Genomic DNA, 17417 nt, shown 5'->3' on the forward strand with positions numbered 1-17417 from the left:
TATAAAGCGAACCTCAGATCCCATAAGTCAGAATCCGTTTGATCGATTAAGTCCACTAGGTGGTGAAGCGGTTGAACATGTATTCTGGCTTGCATGAGATCTCGAACAAAGCGAACGAGAGAAAGAGCAGGATGAAAAGCAAATACTGTAAATTATTACGTGGTAGATGTATAGTTACTTTGATTGTTCTATCTCTTCTATGTATCACGATAATATGTATCAGCTTAATACTACATGCTATTTTTCCTCCTATTGCTTCACCTTTACACTCCTCCACTAATGATACCACAAAACACACATTTAGTGATCTGCCATCCCATGAATTATCGTATCGACTTGCCTTACGCAACAATACCTTTATTCAGATGCTGCACCATTCACATCAGGCTAGCAATGCTACAGACTGCTGGGTCTGTGGCCGACTTCCCCCATATCAGAAGGTAAAGGGAGTGTTGCCTCTTTTCCCTTTTCCTTTTTCCCATAATGGTTCTTGCGGAGCATGGTTTGCCTTAATGACATCCATCAACGGTGATGCCAAAGAATGTCAGGAGGAAGATTGTAGGGACGAGTGGGTATGGGGTGACTTGAATAAAGTCATGAACAAAGCATGTTTCCCAGATGAAGAGGGTCTTCCCCAAATGAAAGGTACAGATCTAGAAAATGAAGAGTATCTGCAAGGAAATGCGACCCTCGATTTCATAGTGTTGAACGTAAAGCCCCAACACATGTCAGGTCCGCCTTCAATTACTGTTCTGCCAGTGAAAGGGAACTTGTGTGTCAGAAAAGAAGGCTCAGTACATTTGGGGCACAGCGAGTGTAATACCATAATAGTATTCAAAGACAAAGGAAAGTCCTATTTCAGAGCATCACGACACACCTACTTTATTTTTGGCCAGACAGCCTATGTGCAGCTGCCCTTGGACTGGGGTGGGACGTGCTACATATCATTTCTCCTACCACCCGTTTTCTTGGCCCCATCGAGCTATCACCAAGATCTTCAGCTCACACTTGTCAGACACAGACGAGGGCTCGATGCCTCTGGCATTGACCAGACTGAGACAGCTTGGGAGCAATATACAGATTTCAATAAAAGATTTTTTTTTCTTCATAGGTCCCGTCCAGAATAGTAAACTTATCCGAAGGCTAACAAGGATCCTAGAAACAGTTGCTAATGTGACTGCATCGGCCCTGGGGAATATGACCCAGGAACAGTATGCTATGAGACTGGTTGTTCTTCAGAATCGTCTTGTTCTTGACGTCATCCTGGCGGATAGGGGCGGGGCTTGTAGGGTCATCGGTTCTAGCTGTTGCGTTTTCATACCTAATAACGCACCGTCCGTGTACAAAGCAATAACAAGGCTCCACAAGATTGCCCAAAGCATACATCAAGACCCAGGCACGTGGACATGGTCCGGTTGGCTCTGGGGATTGATATCGGCTTGGGGATGGAAAGTGTTGACCGTCTGTGGGTTGATACTATTAATGATATTCAGTTGTTGCCTATGTCTGCAGTGTGGCCCGGCCATTTGCGGCCTGTGTGCTACTGCATGTGTTTCACATCCCCATTTACAGAGCATTGAAAATGGAAAAATAATGCTGCAAGAACAGATCGACTGTCTCATGAAAATAGACGTTACATAGGGGGTTCACTAGGGTACAAGGAGGGAATGAGGAAAATAAAAATCTATGAGGCCTATATGTCCCCATGTGCCCCCCCCCAACGCTTATGTGCACATGCATGTAACCTATGCATTTCCCTTCCATGGCCTTTCCTATCCTGACTTATGCTATAACGTATGCTATAGCGTGGCCTGCCATCATTCAGTCCCCCATGAGAGAAACGACAAATCCGTATTGAGGCCTACACGTTTTGCATCATGTTTTCCTGCACCACATAAAAACCCGTGTTTGTGGCTCAGCTAGACCCGAACAGAGGTTTCAGGCCTCAGACGTTCAGAAAGCTGCAGCTGCGTATCCTTGGCCTTACACACTTGGGCCTCAGCCAAAGGGGCCCTGTCACAAGGTGCCTAGACAGTATTAAGCACGGTTATCTGCTTACTCCTACCGAGCCACATTCCTGCCTGGTGAAGGAGAAATGTACGCGACCCATCTGCAAGGAGGGAGCCCAGCCTTACTGTCTCTGTTTGTGAGATTGCAAAGCTCAGGTCAGTAAAAAGCCCATAGCCCCCATGCAAGGCCTCTGCAATAAATGAAGTAAATGAAGAAATAGATGCCACATCGGCTCTTGGTGATGAGCAACCTATGTCACAAATCAGTCCCTGCTCCAGACATCAGATATCAGATAAAACAAGATGTGCTGGTCGTCCTGACACTGAAGGCCTCACTCACTGAAGGCCTCACTTCCAGACTTTCCGGTTGCATAGCAACCTCTCCCCACGTCAGGTACACGTCATGCTCGAGTTGAGCATCAGTAAGGCAAAGTTCCAGTACAATGCCAGGTTTCACTGAGGTTTTTCTTACTAGTTTTCTTTTAGGTTCACAAGAGAAGAGACATCACCCAGAGTACTGCCAGACTGAAGGCCTGTGCACAACGTGACATGTGACTGACTAGGCAGCTCGGTCATCTCTTCAGCTTGTTGTGAAGCTAAGTGCCACTGCCAACTGACAGCTTCAAGCTAGTCCCAAGAAAGGTGCAGCCGAGATGGTGGCTAGTGGGGAGTAGAAGAACCATATTTCCACCACTGCGTGCCAACCACAATCTTTTTCAGGAAAGTTGTGCCTGCTGCACCAGCCTCTGGCAAGCAAGCTGAGAGCATAACTCCTGCATCAACAGCACCACCACCTAACCTAAGCCAAGGACCATCAGTGAGGCAGCCAGTGCAATCATGTTGACGCCAACAAGTATTGATGTTGTATTGGATTTGTCTCTTTCCCAAATTAGTACACAATTGTTTCTGGAAACACAGCAACGTGGACAGCAGCCACAGCCAGCAATAGTACATTTGTCAGATGTTGGAGCAGAACAGGAGCTTGAGCTTCCTTCGGAGCAAGAAATTGAACCTCCTCTTTTAGAATCATTGGCTCCCAGTTTCCAGCAAGGAAAAGGTAGGGTAATACTGCACCATCTTCTCCAAGTACTACGTCTGATGATGATGATAGGAGACATGGAGTGGACCCCAATGGAGACCAGGAGACAACAGAAGAGGCAAGGGAAATTAAAAGATTCCGAAAGACTTAGATTTATGGAAGGGGGTGTAGAGGAGACTAACGGTGATGAGGTAGTCATGGTGGAAGGTGACATGGAGGAATCTGACATTGCTTTTTAACCAGCTCTGAGTGATATGGTATAGGTAGCACCACCACCAGCTTCCATATTTGTAAAGCCCAAGCTGAGTCCTGCACCAAACCCTGCCTCAAGAAAAGTAGAGAGGCAATCGATGACACGCCCCCCTACCTCCAATTCTTCTTCAGGCATTGGCAGTAGCTCAGAAAAAAAGTACTCCTCCCCAGTTTGGGACTTTTTACAGTTAAGCCTGGTACACATTATGGCACTGGAGGCCAAACGCCCCATATGAAAAAACACCACACAATTAACTGGAGGGGGGGGTGTTATAAACATTCCTGAACGTGCTCATGGTGGTGGGTAGAGTCAGGGAACATCAGCTACAAGTCCAATCACGGTGGAAGGTGATGATGAGGATGAAGATGGTGACATCTTCACGTAAAGCAGCACTGTCCACAGCAGTGTGCCAGCAGATTCACCCCCCTGAGTGACATCACAATGGCACAAGAAGACTCAGAGTGAGATGGAGACACCACAGGATACAGTGACTGCCTCACCATCATGACGCACATTGATTCTACCACTAGCATCTACTTCTCAAAAGATGCCTGCATCAGTGCCCCAAGAAAAGAAGAAAATCCAGGCTACTAGTACGGACATGTTTTGGCAGGAAGGGCCCAATGAGCAAAACCACCCAACCGCACGTCTGTACAATGGGAAGCTGGCATAAATGTTAGTGCTGGACCTACTCCCTTTTTCTTTTTTAGAAGGAGTGGGATTCTTAGAATTTGTATCAGTCATCTGACCAATATGGAAGGTACCGAGTAGGACCTATTTTGCTATTTTGTCTGAGTCGGTTCCAGTGCTCCATGATGATGTGCTGCAGTTGGTTGGACAACCTTTGCAGCAAAGTGTTGTTCACAAAATCCACCTGATCATAGACATGTGTACCAGATGTCAGTCGACTGATTACATGTGCATCACTGCACACTGGATCTCTTTTGCAGGGGTAAACCAAAAGATATCTTCAGGTCTTAGCCCAGAAGAAAGTTTTTAGAGCATTCAGGGGAATGCAACAGTTGCCGTGTTCACGATGGAGAATTCGCATATAGCTGTAAACATCATGGAGGAATTTAACAGCAAGGTGTATGAATGGTGTGACCCAGAGGTCTTAGAATAGGATTTGTTGCCACATACAATGGTAGTAACATAGTCAAGGCCATGTCTTGGCCAATTGCATCAACCTGGTGGTTCAAGACTTCTTCAAAAAGGAAGACATAGTCAGCAACATACTGACCACCTGCTGAAGAATCTGCAATCATTTCTCCCATTCTTTTAAAGCCATAAGCAGCTGCAGATCATTCAGCATAATAATAGAGTACCAGTTAAAGCACTGATGCAGGAGGTGCCAATACGTTGAGACTTCACCTTTTACATGCTGAAACGTCTGTTTGAGCAGTACAAACAGATCAGTGACTGTGCTATTCGAAGAGGAGGGATGCAGTTGGGAAAGCTATGACCATGGATGCTTACAAATGGGGCCTAGGCAAATGTCTGACAAAGATGCTACTTCCTTTTTTGGTTTCCACATGGGAAGTTAGGAAGGAGGACACTAGAGTGGGCCAAGCTATCCCATTGTTGCATCTCCTACTAAACAAGGTAAAGAAGGAGTCTGAAAGGTTCGCCCAGGCAGGTGTGAATGAAAACTCAGAAGCGCATGCCTTGACCGAGACATTAGTCCCTCACTTGGCTTCAAATGTAAGGCTGCAACTTGACATCTTTGAGTCCAAAGAGTACATATGTGCCAAAATACTTGATCCTCAATACGAAAACAACTCTGCCCACTTTCATTCCTTATTATGAAGGGGATGTTTTAAAATACAAGAGGTGGATTTCAGAGCAAGCTGAACACTTGGAAGCAGAATTGCTCATACTTCGAGCCCCACCCTGCAGTTCTTGGGTGCTGCCTTCAACTTCCAGAGAGGTTCAGTCTTGTCTCACAGCAGCCAGCAACACAATCAACCAGAACATTGGCAACAACAGCAACAGAAGGACCAGACTCAACCTTTGCGTTGTATTGGATCAATTGGCATGGCAAAAGTCCAGTGCAGAGATGATGGCAAAACAGGTTGAGCAAGTAGCGCACCAATGACCATCCAATGGATGTTCCGGAAATATCTGGATGATCCAAAAGAGGTTTATGTGGATCAAAATTAGTTGATCTATTGGTAGGGGAAGATCCGCCAATGGCCAGAGCTCAGCAGGCTGGCATTAAAGTGTCTGTCTTGCCCTGTCGCCAGTGTGTCTGCTGAATGTGTGTTCAGTGCAGCTGGTGTGGTCGTCATAGTGAGAAGGAACAATCTCGCCCCTCAAAATGAGGAGATTGTCTATGATCAAATTGAACCAACATTTTATACCACACAATTACACCTTGCACAGGAGGCGGAGAAGGGTGATTGGTCCGAAATTGAATTAAATGTATGAGCTGACCAACTTCTGGGTGTATCGTCTGAGGATGAACTCTACTTCCTGGACTAAGTATTCTAGTGCCCCATAGAACTTTCTATTTTTTCTCTTTGAACTTAGTTCTTTCTGTGCAAACAAAACTAAAAAAAATAGCCAGAGGAGCATTATTATTTTTGTGTGAGATTTATGCTGCCCCTCCTTTTTTATTAGTCACATATTGCCGTATTGCTGGACTAGTATGCATTGAAGAAGCCTCCACAATCCTTCATGTTATTGGGGACAATGCCTGCCCCCCCCACGCATGTCTATTGCCTTTTGCTTGCTGTTTTGCAGAAAAGCTTGTCACACAAAATACATCAATTTCATGAATCCATCATTCTTACTCTACGTTCTAGCACAAATTAAGCCCTGGATGGGTTCATGGCATTGAGAGCGATAATAGACCTACACAAATGCATATTTTCACAGGCGCAATCCACTTTGCATAATTTAGGACCAGAAGGGCTGACCCATAACATTATTTATTACCTACAAGACTGCCAGTACCAAATTCCAATGTATTGCCTGATTCAAAGATGATTGAATACCTACCTGACCTATCTATGCTTGGATTGGGTGAGCTAACTTCAACTATTGCAATGGTGAGTGACTGATCTTTTGAGTGATGATTCATGTGGTGGCAGACACTAAGGGAGGGTGTGTTGAACTGTAATATGGGAAATTTCTTGAGATGAATATTGATTTGCATTGTTTGGGGCTTGAGTGATGGGCGCTCATTTTTTTTCTATTTCTGTGTAGGTGACCAGCCCTTTCACACTTAGCCAGATTTAATTACAGGGTGTGCTCCTTTTTTCTGGTCATCAAAGACTAGAACAGTCACTTTAGGTAACAAACAGAATCCCATGCAAAATACTGCAATTCTGTTTCTCGACGTGTTCTTCAACAGCAGTGCACTCCACGTCAATCTTGCTCCGGTCATCATGATTCATGATGATGATAACTGGTCTGGGACGACATTACTCGGATTCAGGACTGGAGAAGTATCATGGAAGACCTCAGCGTGGGAGCTGCAGTACTATCTCATCAATAGCTAGAAGAAAGAAGGTATTGAGTATCGACTTCAGTCCAAAGGTAAACCAAGTGTCTGAGGCCTAGTACTCAGCTGTGTGGAATAGAGAGAGGTGCCTGTGTGAAATATTGCTCTGTGTGATTGTGTGTGGTGGACTTGTGGCAAAAGTGAGTATTTTTTTTTTGTATAACAATTTTATTAAATTGAAAGCACAGAGTCATCATTACGATATAATAGTACATAGCAAATATGGTGAATAACAATACATCAATAGTGTTGTGTCGCCCAGACCCGACAGTGAAAAGATTATTGTTCAGTTCGTCTGCGCATTGCCATGTCTTCTGTTGGTGATGTACAAATCTATCCCCTAAAGGCGTTCCACTTCCCCCATTTCCTGTCCCACTTCTTGGGGAAGCCTTGTAGTTTGTATACCTCCTTTTCTGCTATCATACAGCGGTCCATCTCTTAACCTCTGAGTCATCTTGATACATTCCTCATGTAGCTTACCTTTCTTCTGTCCCTCTCCTTGACTCTAAAATACAGTTTCTCTTTTACAATCCACAGGCCTTCTTCTAGTCTCCGTCTCGAATGAAAGGCGAAAGCTAGGTGAGCTCAACAACACTCCTGCTTACCTATCCAGACCATTTCAGACACGCCCCAAAGACTGGACATTCCCTAGGAGAATGCAAATACACCACCCAATGTTCAATACAGTATCATTTTTTTTAACAATTATATTAACAAAGAGAAGTGGATGGGTGGTGACACTCCCCAACCTAGAAGACAGAACGTTTGGATATATAATAAATTGGGTCTTGGGGCAGACGGACTGTTTGCAATGCATTTATCTGTAATCTGTCATACTCAATCCTTTGTTTCCTTCTAACAACAGATTGATGGTGAATGATGTGCTGCAGCTTATTGTCCAGATGAATGTGGGCCTTGTTTCTCTTTGTCAAACCTTTGTCTAAATCCCATTACCCATCCATTCATTCATCAAACCCCTAATCCTCTTCCCCCAAGCTTTGTGATTTATTGAGGTGTGGCTTAAATTACACCATAAATGGATCACACACTTGGTAGGGCGGATGTGGTGAAAACAACACCAACTTACATCAGAATTTTCTAACCAGTAGCCCACACCACCCCATTACCAACCAATGCATTAAAAATGATCCATAATTTTTTTTTTTTTTTAGATATAGAAAGAAGAACATCTGTTATCAGCATCATCATTCAGGCCTTGTGTTGCCTAACCTTAAACACCTAACCTAAGCTTCTCCACCCCAGACTCTAAGTCCAGTTTTTTTTAATAACTTGAGGATTTCACAAATAATGCTACTAGCTCCACATTAGCCAAATCTTACTAGTATTGCTATTTCTTCTAATTTAGCACAATCAGGCATTCTCATTGTGTCATCACATAGTACTCAGGTGGTGTAAATTATTTGCAAATATTTGCAAAATATATAACACACTTACTAGTGGAGACTAGTATCCCAGTCCACAAACGCGCTGCAATTAACACCCAATAAATCATTGTCCAATCACGGCCTCTCTGCTTTTATTTAGCAAAAGGATAAATACTTTATTCCGCACACACTACTCAATACTATGCATTTATTTACCAATATATATATATATATAATTGCTGGTGGAAAAATCTATAGTGACACTCTCCTAACTGTCCACACCCCTTGCAAGCCCTGCAACCTAAAATCACTCTTCCCTCCACATATACTAGGCCTAATATATTGGGGGACAGTTATCAAAAGGTAGTCCTTCACTTGTCAGGGTTTTGCAACATTAATGAAAACAGAGATATTCCATAATAAACCAATGCTAAACCATTAAAACTATTAAGTATAGTACAGTCTAACAATGACTTTCAGGAATATAATGATTTACTGTTAACTTTGTCATTGTTAATAAAGCATTTCAAGTTGTAGTAACTGCATGAGCCTTTTTTACTTTTATTATTATTGCAAAGAAGCCTTAGAACCCACCAAAATAGAGTTCCCTATAGACTAGAGCCCCTGGAATGAAAAAAATAAAACAACTAATCTCCAAGAGTGCTTAAAACATGGTTGAACGTAATCCCCAGCTTATGTATTCCATGACTTGAGTGGCTTTGGTGCCAATTACCCAAATTACTGTAGGGGGCATTTTTGTCTATGCGAACCAACTGTTGTCTAGGGTTGTCCAGGGTGTCCCCCAGCACTTTGAAAATAGTCTCACTGTGCCCCTGCTGTCCTGGATAATGAGTACTCAACTTTAAAATTAAATGGCACCAGTTAATTCTGGAGCTTGTGTTTGATCTGCGGCCTCACACTACAACAAATATGCTATTTTTAGGTCTCGTGAGCCAAAGGCTCGAAGAGACATTTTATATGTGGGATTTTCAAAGTGCTACCCAGTCTTTTGGCTGGCCTAAACCTTGAGTGCACGAGATCACATGCACGTGCACAGCTGCTCCTCTGCTCATTCCATTCCCCCTCCCTTCTCACCCAGCCCTTTGATGCTCTGCTCCATTACTTTCACTTTCGCTGCTTTGACCCTTGCATTCCCCCTCCCTTCTCACCCAGCCCTTTGATGCTCTGCTCGCATCTCCCTCCTCCCTGGGCGTGAAGGGAGACAGAGACATCCTCCTTAATTGCTGTTTCCCCTCTGAGCCGAGAACACACATTGGGTCCTGTGGACACGTTATTGATCAGCTCCGAACTCCAATACATTGCTCTCAAGTGACCCATTGCTCTCAAGTGACCGTCTGTCAGAGGACACCCGTTTCTCACATTCCCCCTTTTTTGTGGTTTTATATAGGCAGACTTCACCTGAAGGAATCAGAGCGCTTGACATGAGCACTACACAAGGTAACATTCCTTTTTCTTTCTTATTTTATCAGCATAGTGAGATTAAGTGATATGCCCAGCCTCACTGGATTTAGAGCGGAAGCCGACACAGGAACCTTGGTCCCCATAATTAAGTGGGCATCTCTCTCTCGCACAGACGCACACATACATACACCTCTGTTGCCCCTGAGGTACCCCTCTTTATGCACACAGGCATGCGCTGTGTTCATTCCTGTTCTTCCCGTCTACCAAAACCCTATCTGACGCGCTGCTCCCAATAATTGATACTTCCCCCTCGTGACACAAGAACGACGTTGTATTCCCGAAAACCTAATATAATTCAGACCGAGTAATTCAATTTTGTAAATGTTTACATTATCATCGTCTCATTAGAGTTCAAGCTCCGCGTGGGTCTCAAGCATGCTATCACTGAAGTTGCAGACAGCCTTCAGTAATATATCAGGGATGGTTGTTGATAATGAAATAGTAACTGGCTGCTTTCAGTGCGCATGCCACTGCTAACAGTTACTGGAAAGTCGCTGGAAAGTTCGTTGTAGCCAGGGCTGTTCGTGCTCACACACTCATTCATTTCTAACGTAGTGCTAATAAGTGCATTGGTGTAAATGTGAACATGCAGAGTGTCACTTGAACATGTAGTGCATAGCATGTTGTTACACTTACACCGTCGTCCCTTCTTATTCTGCAAAGTTTGGTTTCTGTAAACCTGACTTCACTGTGTGTGTGATTCTCCTTCTGCAAAAATATTCTCTTTAACGCGTTTTGTGGCTCTGTTTAGGAACCGATATTTTTTATTTGCCCTTCTGTTTTCTCTGATTCGGTTTCAATTGCGGCTATTTCACCCAGCTGCTGATTTAACAGATACAATCCAAATTGCAAGCAATGCCAAGACTGAAAGTACGCTTCTGGGAGGAGGAGCTCTAACACATACACGCAGCCACCCATCTTAATAGCCGTGCAGTCTGGGATACGGCAGCTTTCCTAACTGCTGTGCTGGGTGCAGGAGGCAGAGGTCGTCTGTATATTCACTCATCAAGATCTTATGTTTGGTCAGTATGTTCCCTCCACTAACTGCCACCTTTCCATTTTATGTATTTTAAATGTGTTTCGGTATCTCTCTCTCTCTGGTCGAGCTCCTCTGTGTTTTTTTTAAACGACTGTCATTTAAAATGAAACGGATGTGGTGAAAGAACGGTACACCCTCAGCACCCAACGATAGAGTTAGTTTATGTTTAAATGGCTTTGACGCGCAAGATAGAACCCGTCTCTTCTCGTTAATCCTTTTGTTTTGGGCTTGTGTTTTCTATTGTGATGGGGGCATGCAGAGAAGTTGAAAGACACACTTTAAACATGATAAAGAACCACGAGAAACACAGATCATACATCTACTAGAATATGTTCAAATGAAATACTGATGAATGTGTTTACGTGGTGCATGTACTTTGTTATTCATTAGTCATTAGGGCGAGAATCTGTTACATAGCACGGCTCTCCCCAGAAAAGGTACCAACAACCCAAATAGTAATTTTTCGAAAGTATGGGTCATATTTATTTACAGAGAAAATGTTAAATTTGACTAGTACGAGGCCAGACTGTGGAATTAAAAGCAGCCCTGGCAAAAATGTTCAAATCAGTCCCACTCCCTTCCTCTGCATTCTTGCACTACATCTCTCCTACCACCCAGCCATCCATTCTCTCTCACCTCTCCTTTCTCTCTTTTCCCTCTTTGACCACTTTCTCTCCCTGCCCCTCTTTCCCTTATTTGAAGCCTCCCACGTCATGCAGAGGCACCAGGATGTCACCGGGCTTTCAAAACAAAGGGGCATATTTACTAGAAACTGTCAGAGCGCAGAGCTGCGCCAAATTGGGCAGCCCCACGCTCCAACATTCTCAAAGCGCAGGGATGCACAGTATTTACTACAATATGGCTCTCCCCTGTGTTTTCCCTAGCGCTGGCACTAAATGTGCCTGCCTTGCGCCAATGCAGGCACCCTTTCACCATAGTGCAAGCAGTAGTGGCCGGTATTGTGGACAAGTGGTAGGGGGGGGGGGGCATAATTAAAAAAAAACTTGCCTTTCGCTTCGCGTTCTTCTGCTCCTCTTCTCCAGGCACAGGCTCCCAGACTACCCTGGGCCAATCCTGAGGCCGCTCTCATGCATGAGAGCGGCTTCAGGAGTGCCCTTGATTTGCTCTCACTGCCTGCTCTCTCCAACCCAGCAATGCAGCTGGGTTGGAGAGCTTTCACTGCGTATGGCGGTGTGGCCGGCCTGACACGCCCGGCCAAACCGTCATGCGCCTATAACTCCCCTCAGTGCCTGTCAGCCCCCAGACCCTGCCCGCACAACTCGGCAGGAAAGGAAAAATAAAACAAATGTTCATTGTCATTTTATTTTTATTTTCCTGATATTTTTTTGGGGCGACGCTCCTCTGCCATAGCGGAGGAGCAGCTGCTGAGTGCATGGGTGCCTGTGTTGCAGTAAATGATTGTGCAGGTAGCAAATCGCCATTATTTATTGATTGTTTATGTGCAGGAAAGGAAACCTTCCTACACATACACAATCATTATGGCTTTTTTGCTCTTTCTGTGCAGAATACAGCACAGATAGAAAAAGCAAAAACAAAGACAAAGACAAAACATTTCTCCTCATGCACTATTCTAAAGCCTGCTCTTGCATGGCATTCATTTTTGGCGCTGCAACAGATTTACACCTTCTTGAACCTCTGGGGCTGCATCAAAAAGCAATGGGTGTTGCGGTGGAACGCCCACAGCAACACCCAATGCAGGCCCCTTTCGCGCATATGCCTGCGTGAAAGGGTAGCATATTTACAAAGCAGCGGTAAGCCACAAAAAGTGGCTTAATGCCACTTTGTAAAAATGGTGCAGGGCATACCCCCACAAGAGCATAACAAAGTGACGCTCCAGTGGTGCTAGGGGCTTGTTCATATGACTCCAGGCCTTCAAGGGCTCCAGCACACTGTTGAAATGACTGACGGAATAAAAGGCCTGTCCAGCGCTGATAACCACATTCAATCAGGTAAGTTATTATGCTGGCAAGAGAGTCTAAGAGTGGACTGCAACTTGAAACTTGACAAATCAACATACAATGTTTTCATCAGAAATATATGTACAATTGGCAAAAAATTCGAAGGCAACCTTGAGCTCAGTTTAGTTATTGACCAAGCATAAATGCTGTACTGGTCTCACTCACATGAATGTCTTGAGAATTTCTAGAGTAAGATGACAGCATCGTCATCATGCTTGAGTGCCCACACGGCCCTCAAACACTGTCAGTGGACGTCTAATTCCTGACCTAATATGCCTTTTTGCCTCCTGGGCCTTTCAGGTTGGGGGCATAGGGATCAGAAACATGGGCCCCTACCAGCGTCCACCAAAACTACAAAATCCCTAAGTGGCCCACTGGAAGCCAAATTGTTCATGCAAAGCCTTCTTCACATGTCGAACTGCGAGGTATAAAGTTCTCTAAAAGTTTAAAACAACCAATAAAGCAATATTAACTTCTACAAGAACAAGCATTTGCAATGCAACAGGTCTCGCAGTTACGCGAGTTTCAGCTATTGGCATTGTAAATGACAATGCGTTTTATTTATGTTTTGGTTTTTGAAACATAAATAAAACGCACTTGTGGGACACCCCCACGCCGCACGGCCACCAGCTGCTGCGGGTGCCCCTCTGCCCTGCCTAGCTGCCTCGCTGCCTGTCGCGCTGCCGCTGACCACGCCCCCTCCTCCAAGAGGCGCGGTCCGTGCCTGCCTGCCGGCTGCTCGTTCTGGTGTTGAGAGTTTTCCCTTGACTTTGTAACTTTGTGCTTCTCCGTTTTTCCTTGTGATTGTGCCCGTGTTTTTGTGATAGTATTCTGGTAATTGTGCCCGTGTTTTGCTATCTCCTTCCTGTCTGCCTGCCTACCTCGCCGAGCCCCTCACTCCCTCCCCGCTTCCTGCCACCGCCGCTTAGCCCCGCCCCTTTTGCCTTCTGTATCCCTCCCCGCTCCCGCCTCCCAGCTGCCCCGCCCACCCGCGCACTTGGCCTTATATGGCGACCGTGCGACGCAGGTGAGTGTGACCCACTTGTGGGACACCCCCGCGCCGCACGGCCACCAGCTGCTGCGGGTGCCCCTCTGCCCTGCCTAGCTGCCTCGCTGCCTGTCGCGCTGCCGCTGACCACGCCCCCTCCTCCGAGAGGCGCGGTCCGTGCCTGCCTGCCGGCTGCTCGTTCTGGTGTTGAGAGTTTTCCCTTGACTTTGTAACTTTGTGCTTCTCCGTTTTTCCTTGTGATTGTGCCTGTGTTTTTGTGATAGTATTCTGGTAATTGTGCCCGTGTTTTGCTATCTCCTTCCTGTCTGCCTGCCTACCTCGCCGAGCCCCGCTCTCCCTCCCCGCTTCCCGCCACCGCCGCTTAGCCCCGCCCCTTTTGCCTTCTGTATCCCTCCCCGCTCCCGCCTCCCAGCTGCCCCGCCCACCCGCGCACTTGGCCTTATATGGCGACCGTGCGACGCAGGTGAGTGTGACCCACTTGTGGGACACCCCCGCGCCGCACGGCCACCAGCTGCTGCGGGTGCCCCTCTGCCCTGCCTAGCTGCCTCGCTGCCTGTCGCGCTGCCGCTGACCACGCCCCCTCCTCCGAGAGGCGCGGTCCGTGCCTGCCTGCCGGCTGCTCGTTCTGGTGTTGAGAGTTTTCCCTTGACTTTGTAACTTTGTGCTTCTCCGTTTTTCCTTGTGATTGTGCCCGTGTTTTTGTGATAGTATTCTGGTAATTGTGCCCGTGTTTTGCTATCTCCTTCCTGTCTGCCTGCCTACCTCGCCGAGCCCCGCTCTCCCTCCCCGCTTCCCGCCACTGCCGCTTAGCCCCGCCCCTTTTGCCTTCTGTATCCCTCCCCGCTCCCGCCTCCCAGCTGCCCCGCCCACCCGCGCTTGGCCTTATATGGTGACCGTGCGAACGCGCAGCGGTCACGCGCAGCGGTCACACGCAGCGGGCGCGCCGATTGTGCGCCGAAGGCGCGCCAAAGGTAAGCCCGTCTGCGCCCGTCCGCGACCGGATCGCGACCAGCGCCAGGACCCCTGGCCCACGAAGACCCCGACCTACCCGCCTGACGTACTCCGCCGCCACCCTCACCGCACTCAACACCGACCGACCCCCAGAATGCCACCAAGCCACATCACGACTCACCCACGGACCTTTCAGCTGCCACGCCTGCAAGTTCTCCTGCATCCGGACCTGCCCCGCACCAGCAGCCGCCAAGTCGAACACCAGCAGCACCCACCTCAAGTGCATCCTGCTCAACACCCGCTCCGTCCACAGACACGCCGTGGAACTCTGGAACCTCCTAGACGCCACAGCCCCTGACGTTGCCTTCCTCACGGAGACCTGGATGAACGCCTCTTCAGCCCCCGACATCGCCATCGCTATCCCGGAGGGCTACAAGATCGTCCGGAGGGACCGCAACGCCAACCAGATGGGAGGAGGCATCGCCATCATCCACAGGAACACCATCCGTCTCACGACCAGCACCGACAACTCCCTGACCACCGCCGAACACCTGCATTTCCAGATCCACACCGACCCGAACACCACCCTCAGAGGCACCCTGATCTACCGACCCCCGGGACCACGCACACAATTCAGCGAGGACATCGCCGACTTCGTCAGCCCGCATGCTCTCCCCTCCGCCGACTACATCCTCCTGGGGGACCTCAACTTCCACCTGGAGAACAACAACGACCGCAACACCAGCACCCAGCGCGACAACCTCGCCAATCTTGGTCTCAAGCAGCTGGTATCCACCCCCACCCACCTCGCCGGACACACACTCGACGCCGTCTTCTCATCCTGCAAAGACATCGACTTCAGCCACGCCACAGAGCTTCAATGGACGGACCACAGCTGCGTCCACTTCACCTTCAAGGGAACGACGACCCACCACCACCAGCAACAGGCCGCCCGCAGAAGCTGGAACAAGATCACAGCAGACCAGCTCGCCACCTCCCTGAGCCAGCACCCTCCTGCCAGCTCAGCGAACCCCAGCCAGGCCGCCAACAACCTCACAAAGTGGATCAGCAACTGCGCGGACGAACTCGCCCCGCTGAGGACCCCGCCCAGCAGACCCGGCAGCAAGAAAGCCCCGTGGTTCACCGACGAACTCAAGAGCTCCAAGAAGAACTGCCGAGCCCTCGAGAAAGTCTGGAGAAGGGAACCAACACCGGACAACAGGACCACCTTCAAGCTGGCCACCCGGAAGCACCACCAGCTGATCCGCGCCGCCAAGAAAACTGCCTTCAAGGACCGGCTGGACAACAACGCACACAACTGCAAGGAACTCTTCAACATCGTGAAAGAGCTCTCCAACCCCAGCGCAGGAAACAACGACATCACCCCATCGCAAGACCTCTGCAACTCCCTCGCTTCATACTTCCACAACAAGATCGCGGACATACACAACAGCTTCAACAACCAACCAACGCACACCAAGACCGAACAACCACCCCTCACCACCACCCTCCACGCCTGGACTCCGATCAGCACCGAAGACACCATCCGCACGATGAACTCCATCCACTCCGGATCACCGACCGACCCCTGCCCTCACCACGTCTTCAACAAGGCTGACGCTGTCATCGCACCCCACCTGCGAGACATCATCAACACCTCCTTCGACACCGCCACCTTCCCTGAGAGCTGGAAGCACGCCGAACTCAGCGCTCTACTCAAGAAACCCACAGCGGACCCCACCGAACTCAAGAACTACCGCCCCATCTCGCTCCTCCCGTTTCCAGCCAAAGTCATCGAGAAGACCATCAACAAGCAGATGGCCGCCTTCCTCGAGACGAATGGATCCCTCGACCCCTCACAGTCCGGCTTCCGAGCCAATCACAGCACCGAGACCGCCCTCATCGCCGCCACGATGACATTCGAGCCCTGATGGACAACGGAGAAACAGCGGCCCTCATCCTCCTAGACCTCTCCGCAGCATTCGACACTGTCTGCCACCGCACCCTAGTACAGCGCCTCAGCAACGTCGGAATCCAGGACAAGGCACTGGAATGGATCATCTCCTTCCTCGACGGAAGAACACAGAGAGTCCGTCTACCACCGTACAAGTCAGAGGCCACCGATGTCATCTGCGGCGTCCCTCAAGGATCCTCTCTGAGCCCCACCCTCTTCAACGTCTACATGAGCCCCCTCGCGGCCATCGCACGCCAACACAACCTCAACATAATCTCCTACGCCGACGACACCCAGCTGATCCTCTCCCTGACCAACGACCCCGCCGCCGCCAGAGCCAACCTACACGAAGGGATGAAAGAGGTAGCCGAGTGGATGACGACCAGCCGCCTGAAGCTGAACTCGGACAAGACGGAGGTCCTCATCCTGGGCTCCTCACCCTCCGCCTGGGACGACTCCTGGTGGCCTCCCGCCCTGGGCACCGCACCCAAACCGACAGACCATGCACGCAACCTGGGCTTCATCCTGGACTCCCCCTCTCCGTGACCAGGCAAGTCAACACCGTCTCCTCGGCGTGTTTCAACATCCTACGCATGCTACGGAAGATCTTCTGGTGGATCCCCACCGAGACCAGGAAGACCGTCACCCAGGCCCTCGTCACCAGCCGACTGGACTACGGCAACGCCCTCTACGCCGGTACCACCGCCAAGCTCCAGAAGAGACTCCAGCGGATCCAGAACGCCTCAGCCAGACTCATCCTCGACATCCCACGAACCAGCCACATCTCCGGACATCTGAGAGACCTGCACTGG

Source organism: Triturus cristatus, chromosome 2_2, assembly GCF_964204655.1.
Source record: "Triturus cristatus chromosome 2_2, aTriCri1.1, whole genome shotgun sequence".
Lineage (NCBI taxonomy): Eukaryota > Metazoa > Chordata > Amphibia > Caudata > Salamandridae > Triturus > Triturus cristatus.